Source organism: Protopterus annectens, chromosome 13.part0, assembly GCF_019279795.1.
Source record: "Protopterus annectens isolate FY-2018-M chromosome 13.part0, PAN1.0, whole genome shotgun sequence".
Classification (NCBI taxonomy): Eukaryota; Metazoa; Chordata; order Ceratodontiformes; family Protopteridae; genus Protopterus; species Protopterus annectens.
In genome coordinates this window covers 1320586594-1320606034 of record NC_056747.1, presented here as the reverse complement: position 1 = coordinate 1320606034, position 19441 = coordinate 1320586594, and positions in this window count along the sequence as shown.

Here is a 19441-nt window from a genome sequence, read left to right as displayed (position 1 = left end):
GTTTTTATTTTTAATTTTTCTCAAATAACACAGAAGTGAATGCAGTCTGCTATTTTCACACTGGGGTGCACTATCTCCTCATATCTCTGCTGTGATTTACTTACTTTTATAGCTTTAGGTCATCATAGAAAGATGGGAAGTCCCATGTTGCAAATCATATACTTGTTGTCTGGTGGTTACCCCATTCCCCCAATCCCCCATACTAGTATAAGTGCCATTGTAGCACACGTGTAGCATCCCTGACAGCTAGTGGTTCCACCCCCACCCCCTGATTACATTATTAATTTAAATGCCAGTAAATGAAAATAGCCCTTTGGCCATGTTCGCCACTATGATATAGCAAGGCTATCAGTACTGATTGATACATCCAAGTGATTGAATGAATCCCTCAGCACATAGATGTCTTCCTAGAGGGCATTCCAGGAAAGAAAGCAGATGGCTACTTAGCATATGCCGCTCTCCCAGTCTGCCTCATTATCATACAGCATAGCCACAGAGCCAGCTCTACATGGTGTTGCATGTCTTCATTCTAGAGCACCACGTGGCACCATATTAGGGCTGTCTCTGAAGTCAAAAAGATTTCCCTTTTACAAAATCCCTCCAATATCTTATGGCATACCTTACTGGAATTGGGAGTTGGCATATTGGTTAAGGTGCTTACCTCACAAGTACAAGGTGCAGAGTTTGATTTTCACCTTTGGTTAAAATTGGCTAGGCTTAAAATGCCCTACAAGGGCAACTTGCCTATGAAAACATGTACCTATGATGTAAATTTCTCATGTGAGAGTTAGTGGAGTGAATGGTAATTAAGTGACTGTTATGTTCACAGCCTCTTCAGCTTTGTTTAAACTGTTATCATTTAGCTAGATGTTCATGATAGGTGCCCTACTTTTCATTGATCATAAACTCCATAAAGCTTCAACAAAAAAGCAAACTTTCAGGTCAAAGAAACATACAAAAAATAATTTTTTGCACAAGAAGCGCACTCACACCCCACTGTCATATGGGGACTCTAGTACCAAACTCTTTTACTTTTATATACTAACTCAACAGTCATAGAACTGCTGAGGGAACAGAAAAGCCCACACATTCTAAATCACTGCTGGTACAAGAAAAGAAAGTGCACCATCAATTATGTAAATAAAAAAACTGATCAGACTGTTCATCAACAAAGAACTGAAATTGACATATTTACAACTTTGTCCAGTTAAACTGTTGTGGTGGTGCTGCGGTAGCATTGTCGCTTCACAGTAAGACGTTGTCCTGTTCGATTCTCAGCTAGAGCATCTTTTGTGTGGAGACATGCGTGAATGGACGTACCTTCGTTGAAGGTTGTGCGTCAGGGCCGGCAACTCGGCACATAAAAATCTACTGCCAATCATTAGCGGACCGGAGTTCCACTGTGGCGACCCCTAACCGGAAAAAGCCAAAAGACACAACAACAACAACTTTGTCAAGTTAAATATGAACATCTGCAGTATGATAATATAATAGTATGCAGTACAGTTTATACTCATTTATAAAACACTCAAGCCAAAGGCTAGTGTGCAGATTGTTTATTTATTCATTACATTTGTTTATTGGAAAAATCTAACTAGACAAACAAGCCCCTTTTCAGTGGAGGCACGAGGATAAAAGCTCCACAAAATGTTATAACAGTAGCACATACTATACAACATACAGAATGCTCAGGTAACATTAGCAGTATTACAGACAAGGCTTGACAAAAACTATCTACTGTAGTACTTAATACAACATACAGAATGTTCAGGGAACATTAGCAGACATTTATTTATTTCCACTAGTTTTTATGCATTATGTTTGCACTGCAACTTTTTTCTTGGCCCACTGCAAGTTGGATTATACCAAGCTGTAAAAGTATCCTATAATTTGTCTACTTCATGTTAGGATTTACTGTCACATTTGATATTGCTGTTATAAACACTGCTCTATTGTACTTTTGACTTGATTGATACCATGAATCCCATTAACTGAAATATTTTCAGTTTCTTTTGTTTTGTACTTGGGGACTTTTCTCACCAGTTGCCCCTACAAATGGAACTATGGCTCATTATATCTCACCCATTTAAGGAAATCAGATGCCTGTTGAAAGTCTAAGGAGCTTAAAGATGATCACTGGAACTCTGAAACAAAAGGCACAAAAGAAAGGGAGTACATATTAAAATGGATCTTGAGGTATTTCAGAGTATTGTATTTATTAGCGATGCAGTGATCTTTGAGTTAGTATATGTAAGTAGCAGGGGTGCAGGATGTGCAACCCCCCCCCTGTTTTGGTAAGGGGAATAAGCCTTCCTATAAAATAATTTGAAACAGCTTATTTTACAATGTAGTGTATTTTTCCTCCCTGAACCACTATTTTATGAAATACTAGGACTCTCATAAACAGGATTGCGACTTCAGATAAGAACCAACAAAGTCAAATAAATAAATAGCCAAATATTGTACATAAATAAATATTTGATGAACAGATGAAGAGTTAACCTAGGTCACTCATTTTACATTTTTCTGGGAAAAATTTCATAAAATTTCAGAATCTAGACTGAACATGTGCTGGAAAAGCATAACATTTTGTGGAACTTGGCATTTAGGCAGAAACGCTCATTAAAATGTACATTACCTCTGTATTTACTATTTGTAATTTTTTTCAGTGTTCTGTACTTATATTATTATATTCTATTATTTTTATGTGCTTTTTCCCTACGACAGCCACAAGCCTTTCTCCAATTCTTCTGTAAAGATGACTAAAACATTACAATGAGGATACAGTAATTTACAAAAAAAATTGATTTAAGAAGTGTGGGTATAATTCCATGAGTTTTCATAAAACAGAGCTTTGTTTTTTAAACCCAGTGAATCAGTATCCCTGCAGATAACAAGGATACATATGGACGAATTCGGATAAAACACCCCAGTACCAAACTGGTGGGGTTCAAATACAAAGATGATGGAGGTCCAAATGGCGAGATGATAAGGGTCTGAATGGATGAAATCAATAAGAAAAGGAGAGTAGTATTGCTGGAAATGAATTTACCCTCAAGTCTTGGTGAGTATATTCATGTGGTGGACTTTGTTTTCAAAAAATCTCACCAAGATGACACTGATATATAAGACTGTAAATTACATAGCAAATATCATGGAGAGACTTAGGTTAAAAAATAAAAGAAAGACAAGCTGGGTGCACAAGTCACAAGTCCTGGTGTACTTATTGGTACCGAGACAGGAATAAAATGGCAATATAGAATCATTAAGACACAGAAACATTTCTACAATGGTGTAAGGCCAGGCTCAAGTGGAGGGTGGCCCCACTGTTGGAGAAGGAAGCAGTAGTCTACAAAAAACAGAAAAATAACAGATCAAAAAAGAGCCATAAAGATGACAGAGAGGACTCTTGAGGATAAGGAAGAAATGATGTATTGTTACGATTATACAAGAAGCTCAGAACTTCCATATAGAAGATATTCAGAAATATTAAGAGAGAAATTAAAGGAAAGAAAAAATACTTGCCCAAGAAAACTGTCAAAAGTTTCACAAGCAAAATTGCATTCATTAATACAATTAATTCATGATAACCATTCCATAGACAAAAAAACTTTGGGCTGCCTGAAAAAAAAGCAACAGAAGAAGTGCAAAAATATAAAGAACAAAACCAAGATATTTTTGAAAGGTATAAAAAAGAAATGGACATAGGAAAAAAAAAAGATATCTGATATGGTACAATGTGTTTGCAAAGGAGAAGGCCAAACTAAGCAATACAAAAAAGCAGAAAAAAGAAAAAATGGTTTTCAGTGGCACACTGAGTGGATTGGAATTGAATTAATTGAATAGAGAGAGAGACTGAATGCTTGTATGAAAGCAGAAGTGACTGTGTGTGAGAGATCAGAGAGATGTATGAAAGCTGAAGAGTGAGTGTGTGTGTGTGTGTGTGTGTGTGTGTGTGTGTGTGTGTGTGTGTGTGTGTGTGTGTGTGTGTGTGTGTAAGAGATTGGAGAGAGAATGTGCAATTTGATGCAAACTGACTGAGTATGGCTTTGACTTGTTTCGTTTGACTTGTTCTCAGGTTGGGGAGAGAAGGAATTTATTTGTATCTTCCTTTTTAAAACTCTAAAAATATAAGTTATGTTTCTGCGGGGGGGGGGTACAAAAAGTGCAGCACATGACTACAAACTGAAGGATTTAGTATAGAAAGTCCAACACAGGTAATGTCACAGCATGATGAAACAATGAGTCCCCATTTAAGGAGAAGCAGGCTGAGCAGGAGACATTTGAAGAAGTGTGGACATGGGAAAGAAAAGGAGATTTGATATGGTGAAATATTTATGCAAAGGAGAAAGCAAAACTAATCAATAGTAAAAAGATAGCATCAAAGATATTTGTAAAGAAGTACAGTGCAAAGGCACCCAGATATGGAAAAATTTCACAATGCAAAAAAATAAGAAAACAAAGGAAGAAAGATAAACAGAGGATTAGTAATGGAGACGCTGAAATGGAAACTGAAGTTATGGATTGCCTGCAAAGTGAAGGATATACTATAGAAAATCCATCTTAGGCAATGACAAACCATGATGGAACAATGAGTCCCCAAACTATGGAGACACAAGGTACAATGGGAAGCATCTGATCACTTGCGACATGATTATGTACTAGAGCCATTAGTAAGAAACCAGTACAAAAGCTCAGTTGGAGTTGCACAGCAAGTGAAGGAGCAAGAAACAGTGGCAACTCTGATGCAGACAATGCTGTAGAATGATAGGCCAATGAGTTCCCATATGAAGGATGCAGCTGAAGAGGATATGCCAGAGGAAGACTTTCTGGAACTTTCTGTGGAAGGGCCACAGCAATGAAAGAAATAGATAACAGAAAGTAAATAGTTCCCAAAACGTTAGGAGTTTGATAAACAGATGAGCACAGTGATCAAGACAATTAACAGAAATTCATGTGATATAACAGAAGTAAACAGGGGATATTAGTGTGTAGCAAAACTAATAACCAATAGTCTTACCACAAAAACACACAACAATAAGGTAAAGGAATGGGAGAAATAAAATGTCATCAAAGAAGCACTGAAGAAAACTATAAAGCAATTGAGACAAGACGTGTCATTGTTTGAAGAATATAGAGGGAGAAAAATACAACAAAAATATCAGAACAGAACAGACCAGGATCTATCAGACACTATTGTAAATAATGAACTAAAGAAATATCAGAACAGAACAGCCCAGGATCTATCAGACACTATTGTAAATAATAAACTAAAGAAATATCAGAACAGAACAGACCAGGATCTATCAGACACTATTGTAAATAATAAACTAATGAAATGTCAGAACAGAACTGACCAGGATCTACCAGACACTATTGTAAATAATAAACTAAAGAAATATCAGAACAGAACAGACCAGGATCTATCAGACACTATTGTAAATAATAAACTAAAGAAATATCAGAACAGAACAGACCACAATCTATCAGACACTACTGCAAATAATAAACTAAAGAAATATCAGAACAGAACAGACCAGGATCTATCAGACACTATTGTAAATAATAAACTAAAGAAATATCAGAACAGACCAGGATCTATCAGACACTATTGTAAATAATAAACTAAAGAAATATCAGAACAGAACTGACCAGGATCTATCAGACACTATTGTAAATAATAAACTAAAGAAATATCAGAACAGAACAGACCAGGATCTATCAGACACTATTGTAAATAATAAACTAAAGAAATATCAGAACAGACCAGGATCTGAAAGACACTATTGTAAATAATAAACTAAAGAAATATCAGAACAGACCAGGATCTATCAGACACTATTGTAAATAATAAACTAAAGAAATATCAGAACAGACCAGGATCTATCAGACACTATTGTAAATAATAAACTAAAGAAATATCAGAACAGAACTGACCAGGATCTATCAGACACTATTGTAAATAATAAACTAAAGAAATATCAGAACAGAACTGACCAGGATCTATCAGACACTATTGTAAATAATAAACTAAAGAAATATCAGTGTGTAGCAAAACTAATAACCGATAGTCTTACCACAAAAACACACAACAATAAGGTAAAGGAATGGAAGAAATAAAATGACATCAAAGAAGCACTGAAGAAAACTATAAAGCAATTGAGACAAGACGTGTCATTGTTTGAAGAATATAGAGGGAGGAAAAGACAACAAAAATATCAGAACAGAACAGACCAGGATCTATCAGACACTATTGTAAATAATGAACTAAAGAAATATCAGAACAGAACAGACCAGGCTCTATCAGACACTATTGTAAATAATAAACTAAAGAAATATCAGAACAGAACAGACCAGGATCTATCAGACACTATTGTAAATAATAAACTAAAGAAATATCAGAACAGAACTGACCAGGATCTATCAGACACTATTGTAAATAATAAACTAAAGAAATATCAGAACAGAACAGACCAGGATCTATCAGACACTATTGTAAATAATAAACTAAAGAAATATCAGAACAGAACAGATCACGATCTATCAGACACTACTGTAAATAATAAACTAAAGAAATATCAGAACAGAACAGACCAGGATCTATCAGACACTATTGTAAATAATAAACTAAAGAAATATCAGAACAGACCAGGATCTATCAGACACTATTGTAAATAATAAACTAAAGAAATATCAAAACAGACCAGGATCTATCAGACGCTATTGTAAATAATAAACTAAAGAAATATCAGAACAGACCAGGATCTATCAGACACTATTGTAAATAATAAACTAAAGAAATATCAGAACAGACCAGGATCTATCAGACACTATTGTAAATAATAAACTAAAGAAATATCAGAACAGACCAGGATCTATCAGACACTATTGTAAATAATAAACTAAAGGAAAATCAGAACAGAACTGACCAGGATCTATCAGACACTATTGTAAATAATAAACTAAAGAAATATCAGAACAGAACAGACCAGGATCTATCAGACACTATTGTAAATAATAAACTAAAGAAATATCAGAACAGACCAGGATCTGAAAGACACTATTGTAAATAATAAACTAAAGAAATATCAGAACAGACCAGGATCTATCAGACACTATTGTAAATAATAAACTAAAGAAATATCAGAACAGACCAGGATCTATCAGACACTATTGTAAATAATAAACTAAAGAAATATCAGAACAGAACTGACCAGGATCTATCAGACACTATTGTAAATAATAAACTAAAGAAATATCAGAACAGAACAGACCAGGATTTATCAGACACTATTGTAAATAATAAACTAAAGAAATATCAGAACAGAACAGACCAGGATCTATCAGACACTATTGTAAATAATAAACTAAAGAAATATCAGAACAGAACAGACCAGGATCTATCAGACACTATTGTAAATAATAAACTAAAGAAATATCAAAACAGACCAGGATCTATCAGACACTATTGTAAATAATAAACTAAAGAAATATTAGAACAGACCAGGATCTATCAGACACTATTGTAAATAATAAACTAAAGAAATATCAAAACAGACCAGGATCTATCAGACACTATTGTAAATAATAAAGTAATGATATCAGCACAGGCAGAAAAACTTGAAAGAGATGCAGATACATATAAAGGAAAAGTACAAAATAACCAATTCACTGATGACCCAAAAAAGGTTTTTATAGAAAACTGGGAAATAAAACAAAAGGAATAGAAACACCACAAAAAAGAAGAAATAGACACATTTTGGACAAATATTTATGAAGACCCTCTGGAACATAACAAAGATTCTGAATAGACAGACCCCAGGATTCATTAAACCCTACAAGGAGTGTAGGAATAGTGCAGCAGCTGCTGCACTGAACATGGCCGCTGAGCAATTCAGCAAAGGGATCCTGGAATGTGCACGAGTGCTCCTACACTATTCCCACATGGACACTACTGCCTAATGTTAATTACCTCATTTGCTGATGAAAACCATTCAAATGAGGTGAATTAATTCAGCAAGCAGGCAGGTGTCCATGCAGGAATAGTATAAGAAGCAGAAATGTGTTCAGTTACTAGCTGAACACATTTCTGCAAATTAGAAAACGGAGGCATGACAGCTCAGAATAAAGAATGTATTATATCTAGTAGGCATGCCAATGGCCAAATATATGACCATTGGCATGATAAATAGTTTTAATTTTTTAAAATAAAACTTTTTTTTTTGGCCGATCTCAGCCATTTAAGCATAGGCCAGCAGCGCGCAAATGGAATCGTGCCAAAAATAAAAAGGGGGGAAAATCAATTTTTACAGAAATCTGCATTTTGCCATTATAGTCAATGGCATGCAGAATGAAAACAATACCAGGGAATAGTGGTTACTAAGGGGAAAGGCCCAGTCTAAGTCTGGTAACTATGGAGTAAGGCAGCAGTCTATGCAAATGAGGGGATTTATAATGAATCACAAATTTCTTCTGTGTCAGGAGGAACATTCTGAGCCTGCCGCTGTAGGCAGATGGAGGTGTGCCCAGTATGCCCTGTCCTTGGCAAAGAAGCAACGCATAGCACATACACTGACACAGTAGGGCCTGAATGATTGATCTCTCTCTCTCTGACTCACGCACAAAGTAAAATGGATGCCAAACATCACACCACCTATACCTTACCATGTATAGGCAGTGAACTGTGTGCATCTGACATAATCTGCCCTCAAGCACCATCCTCACAACAGCCTCAGGCACAAGGTAAGTCAGTCTCCTTAACAAAATAAATGAATGGAGTGTAATGTTCTGATAGCATATCTATGGTATTGATTCAAGCATGCAAGGGAATGGGGTGGCTTACTGGGATAGCAGCAGACAACTGACAACTCTGTGGGACAGCAGGAAGTGTATTCCCAGTACTGGCCTATCCACAACATGCAGTACCACCCTAGCTGACAAATACCACTGCAGTATATGTGATGAGTCAAATAATTAGAGGAGCTCATAGGTCACATGCATGGATGTGAAAGTGAGGGTCCCATACCCACCCCCAGCCTCATCCAGCAGATCAACTGTACAAAACCATACAGAAATGTCTGGTAAAGGCCCCCACATGGTGACATCCACGAAATCCTCACCTACAGACTTTTACACAGGGATATTACAGCAGGTCTGGCAGTGGCAGTATGGCTTTTAAAGGTAAGAAGTCTGAAGCTACAAATGTTTATGCCAGAACAATCTGACGTGTGGTCATACCATTATGTCTGTAGTCTCAAAGATAGGGTAACCACTATGCTAAATGGGACCAAAATGTTATGCAAATATCAGCACAGTCTCTGCAAATGTGTATTGTGTACATATGTGTCACCCCCCCCCATAGTCCCATAGAAATGCAGTAAAATGTCCCTAGCCTTAAGCAGCATCCAGTCATCAACTAGAGTGATGGCTCAACACAAACAGAAAGCAATTATCAGTAACACCCGCAGTCAACTTACTGGTACCATCCCAGTGTTGTTCACTGCCAGCAGCCTGGAAACGTATGATCATCAGAATGCACTGCCTTGCTACAGATGGCCTGCATCTGTCACACCTGGCCTACAGGCATGTGGCAAATGCCAATGCCTCACCCACAGTGCCATGTTAGGGCGTGTCAGTGTCATGGGGTTCATAACACCAACATAACTCAGTCTACAAAATGCAAAGAAAGGCCATGCTGCTAACTGCTAGGAGAAAACCTGTCAGCATCATATAGCTAGGAATCTGGACAAAGCCATGAATAATGCAGTGAAAAAGGTCCAAAGGGAAGGACCCCTTTGAAATATTGCTGTAATAATGTTATAAAGTTGATGGAATGATTGTAGTAGCATGGACTGTCTGATGGGTACGAAGTCTGAAACTGCAATGTCAACTGTCAGTAATATCTGACTTCAACCCTGAGTGACTTACAAAACACTTTTCCTTGAAAAACACACTTGTTTGGGTAACCAACAAGATACATGAGTCATGAATGCGGGCATTCTGTGATACTCTGTGCTGTCGACAGGCAGGGCTAGGAGTCTAAACATCATTGCAGGCAGTCCTAACCCTGGAAGATGGTGACATGTCTGCACCCACAGAACCCTGGGCCACAGCCATGGGTAGTAATACACCCTTTCCTGATCACTCATCCTATGCAACATCCTGACCCCAAAATGTGGCCATCCAAGCAAAATGGGTGGGCTATACATATATGTGAGACAAACACACACCTCCAGGCTGGTCAAACAGTCTGACACACACAAGACCCCCCCCCCCCCAAATGTAGTCAACCTTTGAAAATACCCCTGTGCAAAGTACTGGTAGTTATAGGCAAACATATCAGACCTGGCACCCCCCATATGTCTTATCCCCTACAAATCTATCTGGAGTCTGCCTGTCACCCTGACCCTGTCTGACTTATATTACCCAACTGTGGACTAGAAATCAGACCAGGCCAGAACAGAAATGCAGAGATACCACCATTGTAATATATCACCAAGGTGCTGGACCATTTCCACAGCACCAGCAGTCAATTGCTTGTAGGCACACCTCTCAACAGACTGGAATGTGCAAGAATGCATACCATTTGGCCCATAATCCTGGTGTGTGCATCATCCATCCTGTATTCCTCTGGTAAATCACTGTGATGATCTGAGGAGGCATGTCATGAAGTACTGAAACAATACATGACAGTGTCAAATGGCATATATGTCAGATGTCTGCTAAAACAAGACCTTTAACCCTAGCAACCCATACATTACTGAGAGAAATAGTCACAATCATCATATGGCCCATTGTCTTCCCATTTTGATAGGCTATCTCCAGATATCCTGCACCAACAGGATGAGAGGTATGGCTGTAGCACAAAACAAACTGGACTGGAGTACAACAATCCCTGGAATGAAGTCCCACATGTACTATAGAAGGTCACACTGGGCATGCTCATACACTTAGAGAAATTAGTAGGATCTAGGAATGAACAGGCCTTCCCCACCCAGTGCACTTCCGATTGCCCTACTTTAGCAGTCCTGAAAATGTCTGTCACCATAGAAGTCCCTTTCGTCAGACCTCAGCCCTATAAGCTCTGGGGCACATGTGATAACTGTGTAACACTGTAATACAATTAACTAGTTGGGTAGGAGTTCTAATCTCAGTTTTGGCAAATGGAAAAGTATGTGTTTGCAAGTTAAAGTGTTTGGGTCCATTCAAACCCAGTATACTTCCCCTTTTCCTACTTTAGCAGTCTTGCAGGTATCAGTCACCTTAGAAGTCCCTTTTGTCAAGTCTCAGCCTATTAAGCTCTTAGTGTCATGTGTGATAACTGCATAACACTGTAGTACCAATAAGTAGTTAGGTAGGAGTTCTAATCCCAGTAATGGCAAATGTGTGTATATGTGTAGTGTAAAGTATTTTGTGGCCTCTCTCACCCAGTATATCACCCATTGCTATACTTTACAAGGGCTGGTGATGTTCCTCACCTTAGAAGTACCTTTTGAGAACTTACACCCTTTAAACTCTGTGGCACGTGCGATAAATGTGTAACACTGTAGTAACAGTACATAGGTAGGGGTTCTAATCTCAGTCCAGGCAAGTGTGTGTGTGTGTGTGTGTGTGTGTGTGTGTGTGTGTGTGTGAACAGTATCCTGTCTGTAGGGAGTTGTTGTGTTTGTGTGAGACCCATATCCATTGGGGGGATGGGTTTTGCTACTTTTTGCTGTCCCAATGTCCACATTACAAGGCCCACAGTTGCCATCCACTGTAGAGGGACCTGTAGACACTCTGCAGCCCTATTAAGCATTGTGCCATGTGCAATAACTATGTGACAGTATGGAACAGATAACAAGATAGGCTGCCCATCTAATCCTTGGATATCCCTCCCCACTCAGGAATCATACACAAACACAGTCAGGTAGGCAGCCACACCTACATCAGTAGATGGCATGCAAACCAGCTCACAGATAGAACCCACAGTATGAAAGCAGCGGATTCCATGTCAGACTGCTGAGCAGTCATGAGTGGAGTCCCACAGGTTGTGGACCTGGGTTCCCTCATGTTTGGGATCCACACCTTTGAGGACCAGACCAATACAAAGGCACCCTGGCTGACAATGTTTGCAGATGACTACAAGTTGGGTGCTATTATTACCCCCCCCACATGAGGTTGACATCCTTCACAAAGGCCTCTCTGAGACCTATGACTGTTGGCAGAACCCTGGACATAAGCTCAATGCCAGATGATGTGCTGCCATCCCCTTTGGGTACAGCATGGTTCTCATAAAGTAATACATTGCTGGTAGTCCACTGAACACTGATGTTGGTATAACGGAATGGAAAACACAGGTTGACAGTGAGCTCTATGGTGACTCCCACAGTGCCACTGTCTTCCAAAAGTCCTTCCATGCGTCACTTCTCCTGACTCAGGGTGTTGAATCCGGGAAGTAAAAGGGCAGTGTTTATCTGTACACTCCCCTCTGTAGGCCAATCAGTGTATACTATGGCCCATTTGTCATGTACCCCACTGGATACCAGCAACAATAGAAGAGGCTGCAAATGTTCCTCACAAAGAGGATCTTCGGTACTACACACGTACCCCATATGGACAGACTCCAACTGCAATGAATCTTTGTCTCATATTGGCTACTTAGGTGCGATCTCTGCCTGACATACGCAGCCATGTCTGACCCAACCCTGTCAGGAATGCTACATCTGAGGAAACCAATCTGTCCACACATCATGCCCCAGATACAGCAACCCCATCCTCATAATCAACAGGACATGCTGGAAAGACAGGTTCACAACCCAGAGACTGGCCACATTTTGGAATAGAAGCCACATACATGTCAAGCTGAGCACATCACTGACCCTCTTCAAGCGAAATCAGAAGGAGTGGATGGGGAATAGAGTAACCACCCTGGGGATCACGCCAGTGACTATATTCAGTAGACACACCAGTGTATTCCTATGGGTTTGCCTGGTAAAGCCTCCATGGCCATATGCCACGTACACACCTATGACTCTTTGAACCCATGGATCTCAGTACTGTCAAATGTGTGTGTGTGCATTAGTGTGTCTGAAAGTGTTTGTGAGTGTGTAAACATGTGGGTGAAAGTAGTTGGTGGACCGTCTCACCCAGTACAACTACCATTGCCATACCTTACAAGTGCTGTAGATGTTATTCATTATATAGTTACCTTGGGACACTCCACAACCTATAAACTCTGTGGTGTGTGTGGTGACTGCATAACACTATAATACCAATAACCACATAGCTAGGGGCTCTAATATGAGTCCTGGCAAGTGTGTGTGTGTGTGTGTGTGTGTGTGTGTGTGTGTGTGTGTGTGTGTGTGTGTGTGTGTGCGTGTGTATTATTGTGTGTAAGTGTGTATATGTGTAGATTACAGTATTTTGTGGGCTCTCTCACCCAGTACATCACCCATTGCCATAATTTGCAAGGCCTGGTGATGTCCCTTGCCTTAGAAGTACTTTTGGACAAGTGTCACCCCATAACCTCCATGCCACGTGCGATAAATGCATAACAATGTAGTAATCAATAAATAGATAGGTAGGAGTTCTACTCCCAGTCCTGGCAAATGTGTGTGAGAGAAGAGTATCGTGTGTGTGTGTGTTTGGATTCAAATGACATCCATTGGATGGGCATGGATTCATATTTTATGCCATGGTGCACACACTACACATTCCTAAGTCTACTGTATGAGGTCCGCTGTTCACATCACCCATAGTGGTATCTGTAGGCACTCTTCAGCCCTATAAGCCCTGCGCAACAGTATAGAATGGTATGGTATGAATAACAAGATAGGTTGGTCTGCTAATGTCAGTACTAGCAAGTGCATGGATGCATGTGTTTGTGTGTGTGTGTGTGTGTGTGTGTGTGTGTGTGTGTGTGTGTGTGTGTGTGTGTGTACATTGGTGTGTATAGCAGTGGTTGTGAGTGTGTAAACTTGTATGCAACACTATCATGTACACTCTCACACTTAGTACAGCCACCATTTCCATACCCCACAAAGCATCTAATGTTATTCACCTTACAGGTACCTTGTAACACTCATCACACTAGTAGTCTTGTGCCTCCTGCAATAACGACATAATAGTGTGGTACCACAACTTGATGGGTAGGGGTTCCAAACACAACATTGACAACTGTGATCCTGTGCATGCATATGTGTGTGTGTGTGTGTGTGTGTGTGTGTGTGTGTGTGTGTGTGTGTGTGTGTGTGTAAACAGTCATCTCTGTGTGTTTGGTCGACACAATATCCTCTGGGGTTAGGGTATTAGAAATCTGAGGTGTATTCCACCCACCAAACTTACCATTGTGTACTATACTAGAGCTGATGTCAGCCACCATAGACTGAGATACAACCCCTCAGCCCTATAAGTTGTGAGGCACATGCAAAAATTGTTGCACAGACCTGGGAAATGTATGCAGATACAGCTGTACTCCGACAATGATGTGGTTGATGTGTTACTACACTGCCATACCCCTTGTTGGTGATGTCTGCAGGGCCACGTCCTGCTGAAACACAGATACCTGGAACACAAACAGAATACAGCATTTGAGAACACATTTGCTTTGTGTTACTAACACCAATAATGCATCATGGCTGAAAAGGTATACACACACTCTGATGTGTACCCATTACAAATGCCAGATCACAGCACCCTACACAGCATTAAGTAGCTACACTCTACTAAAGTCACCTTGTGCATCAGACCCATATAAGCATGTCCCTGCATCGATGGTATGGATGTGGCACAGGTATCATCATATGCACAGGGTGTTGTGTGGGTTTGCCAGAAGCCTAGGCTGGGCCACACAGTTGACATCATGTGTGTGTGTTTGGGGAGTGCTCATTAAATGGGCAGTGCAGGGGTGGTGTGTGTGTGTGTGTGTGTGTGTGTGTGTGTGTGTGTGTGTGTGTGTGTGCGTGTGTGCGTATGTGCGTGTGTGTGTGTGTGTATGTGTGTGTGGAGGTGACTTTTCTGATGGTGATGTGTGTGTGTTTGTATGCACACAATCACGCCAAGTGGGCGCCCTACACAGGAGTATTTTGGATAGCTGTGGGCCGTACATGGCAGGGTGTACAGTTCACTATCTCTGGTCATGGACAAGAGAACTGGGCCTGCCAAGCATATCACTGACACCACCAGTGCCGAGTCCAGATGCAGTACTACTCCCCACTGGTGACTGCTGCCTACTGGATCAGCATCCCTGTTGGGACCGGCCAGAATCACGTGCCCATGGCCTGCTGCGTTGTGACATGGACAGCACACTCCATTCAGTAGTGCTGGTAGTATTGCCAGCATGGGAATGTGATGGTGCACAGCCACATAGACCCTCAGCTGATCGTGGTGCTTCTCTACAGCCACATGGCTGCTGGCCAGTGTCTGCCAAATGCTCAAGCACAGATAGTCTACAGTCGAGGAGTGCTAAGGTCCCCCCCACCATCTATCTATGACCCTAGTACACTCACAGATGGCTGCAGTGAGTTCATATTGCCATGGGCACCAGGGACATGCTCATCCATGACAATGAGTATATGTCTGGTTTTATGTTCATTATGTGCCTGTGCCCCCATGACAGCCTGAAACATGCATCTGGTGACTGCTGCTGTGGCAATTGCAACAGGGGTATGACGAGCTGCAATCTTCTTCCCTTCCCATTTGCCTGTGTGGGACCTCACCAGCACTCTGGCTATGGCTAGTGCCTGCACCCTCACTTGCCATAGTCACCACAGTAGCCTGTTCCATGCCACCACCCGCCAACTGTCCATTATCTGTGACCACTGGTGATGGGGTATGTGTGGGCATTGTGACTGTGTGCAGGGATGGGGTTGACACTAGTGGGATGCCAACCAATTGCACAGTATCAGCCCCTGACAACCCCACCTGTGTCTCAATATGAGTATCATCATGGTCAGATTCTGCAGAGACACTGACATCAGTGTCAGAGCGGGAGGGACCGCAGCCACCATGTCAACCTGTGAGGGAAAAACAACATATGTAAATTACTACTGGGACTATAAGGTTTCCTGGTATACACACACACACACACACACACACACACACACACACACACACACACACACACACACACACACACACAAACACAGGTGAGGTCCCTCAAAGGCATTACACAGACCTCACATTAGCCGACTGGAGGCATTCACGACACACAGTCAGACAATAACATACACACTCTGAACGGACCCTCAGCATCATGCAGTACAGCCCTTTCCAATTACCGTTACTACTAATATACACCTCTGGGATATGTGAGTGGTGTTCGTAGATGGCACTTCACTTAGCACACACTGCATCCATGTAAATTATTGCTGTTCACCTGTATAGCACTGTGGCAACTCCTACAGAACATACCTCCCAAATGTACAGTGTTTTGCTGAATGTCTACATGTGGCTCATATGTTTGGTCTGTTCCTCATAACTCCTGTGTTTGTCTGATACATTATTGGGTTGGCCTGTGGATTGGTGCCACTAAGTAATGTCCTAATTGGAGGTGCAGACTGCATAATCTGCAGTACATGTATTTTAAAACAAAGTTGATTACTCAAACAACTTCCCAAACTTACAGTGGCTATAGTAAGTACACACACACCTGTTAACATGCCAGGTTTTCATGATATATCACATGAGACCTCAGAAATCAGGTCATAACATTGCCATCATTTCATATGACATATAACATGTGCAATCCAAATGAAGAACATACACATCAGTTACAGGTAACATCTGGTAACTGAAATAGGTACAATAGGCTGGATGCATGAGTGTGAACACCCTTAAAGTAATACTCTGTTAAAGCAACTTTTGATTTAATCACAACATGCAGTCCTCTTGGGAAGGTGTCTATCAGCATGGCACATCTTGATTTGCCAATGTTTGCACAGTCTCTTTTGCAAAACACCTCCAACTCTGTCAGATTGCAAGGGCATCCCCTGTGCACTGCCCTCTTCAGGTCACCCTGCATATATCCTATTGGACATAAGTGTGGGCTCTGACTTGGCCAGTGTAGAACGTTGCATGTGTTCTGGTGAAGCCTTCCTTTTGCTGATATGGATGTATGGTTTGTGCCACTGTTGTTTGGAAAGGTGGAATTCCACACTATCCACAGTTATGTGGCAGACACCAGAATGCTTTGGAGTCATAAGGGACCAGTGTTTGGAACTGTTCATAATCCCCTATAACTTGGCTACAGCCCCAGTTCCAGCTTGTGAACAGCAACCCCAAAGCAGGACACTGCCATCACCATGCTTCACCATGGGGGCAGTGTTGTTTTGGTGATGTGCAGTGGTGATATTTTGCCAAACACACCTGTCAGAATTGTGGCCAATGAGTACAACCGGGGTCCCATATTACCATAACACATTTTTCCACTTGCTTTTTGGAGACCTAATGTATTGTTGTCAGACTTTCACTAGGCCTGGATATTGCTTGGTGTGAGAACCTTCTGCCATCTTCCAACCCTACCCTATAGGCAGGTCATATAGAGACCATGGAAGGTTGTTGTGACATGTAGTACACACCCAGTATTTTCTGGAGATTCCTGCTATTCCTTCACTGTTGCTGTAGGGCTCCTAGCAGCCTCCCTTGCCAGTTTTGGTCTTGTATTCTCATAGACTTTGGTGGGATGGCCACTCTTTTGCAATGTCACTGTAGCCCCATATTTTCACCACCTTTTGATGACTGTCTGCACTGTGTTCCATGGTATGTGCAATGCTATGGAAATCTTTGGGTACCCTTCTCCAGGCTGATACATCTAAATATGTGGTACCTTACCAGCTTTATCAGCTCTATGTGAACCATGGCTGTTGCTGTAGTAGGCAACTGGGTGCATGTTAGGATAATCTTAGTAGGACAGCTGATCGTTAGTTGCTGTTAATCAAAGAGTCTCAGTAATTGACAGCTGTTGTGTACCCAATAAGATGTACTGCTGTAGTTATACCGAAAGCTGCCTCAACACAGTACTAGATTCAGCCTGTGCACACATATGCATCTAGGTTGTTGTACTATTGTTATGTATCACTGTTATTCCCCTAACAGATTTGTTTGCTTTACAATTGAATTGTACAGGTTATAGGTCACATGAAATGTTGGCAGTATTCTGAACGTGTCTGTTGTGCTCTCATTTTTGTATATCACACATACCTGGCATTCTAACAGGTGTGTACACCATTTATATGCACTGTATACCACTAATTTCTACAATATGACCCTAACTTTGGGCCTTTGTCCCCCCATTTTGTCAGTCTTTGTCCAGGTGTCCTGCAATGACAGGTCGTGAGGTATGCTACACATATGTGACATCTCCTACAAACAGGCCCCTGTCATGACCACCATGATGCAATGCAGTAAACAGCACCACAGATGAACATGCAGATATTGCCAAATGGCTGAGTGTAACAGTTGCGCGCATGGTCACATGCATTAACTTTAGCATGCCTGAGGTACTGGTGAGCCACAACAGGGAAACCCCTTACTTACTGGGTTCAGGCTGCATTTCCATGTGCAGACCAGAGGGACCTATGTAGTTGTGAGGGCGAGGTATTGTCAGCGGATTCACATTAGGCATTGTTACAAGATGAACACTATGTTTCTGCACAGGTACAGTACACACTATGATATTATACAATTTGCTGTCCTTCACCATAGATGTGCTCTTGTGTGCATTACTACACTCCACCCACTAATCCATATTTCACTGACATATACATCTAGAGACTCTGCAGAAGACAGTTTAAATGCTACCTCATTACATTGATGTGCATGTTGGCCTTACCTGTATGCTCCTCGCCTGTTGCCTGGGTGCCACCCACCTCCCCAACTGCTGCTTCCCATGTTTGAGTTTGTGTGGGGGCTACCCCAAGGTTGGCAAGGAGCTCTTCTGTTGCTGTAAGTGTGGCCTGTGTGGCTGGCCACCACCAGTAGCAGTATGGTCCCTCATTACAGCAGCAGCACTTTGTCGGGCACAATGTATCAGGTCAGTTGCTGTATGTCTGACCTGATCATATGTGCGTCCATGGTGGCCCAACACATTCACTCTGTGGATGATCTCATCCAACAGGACAGTCCGCTCTTGCAGATTTTGCCAGCTATGGCCAGAAAGGATGGCATAGTTTAAGATTACAGCTTCTGCGATGGCTGCTGTCTCTGCATCGGTGTAAGGCATTTGCCGCTGCATGGTACCTGGAGGACATACACATGGAAACACATCACAGGACCTCAGACATTGCCCAGAGTTCTTTATAGAGCCAGCATATGCATACGGACTATCATTAGCCACCACTTACAAACACATCATACCCCTGTACCTGGCAGCACTGTATGAACATGTATTGTACTCCTGGTCCTGATGTGTCATATTCCCCCCATGAGGGCCAGTACATTGCATAAGCCACCATTCATCATT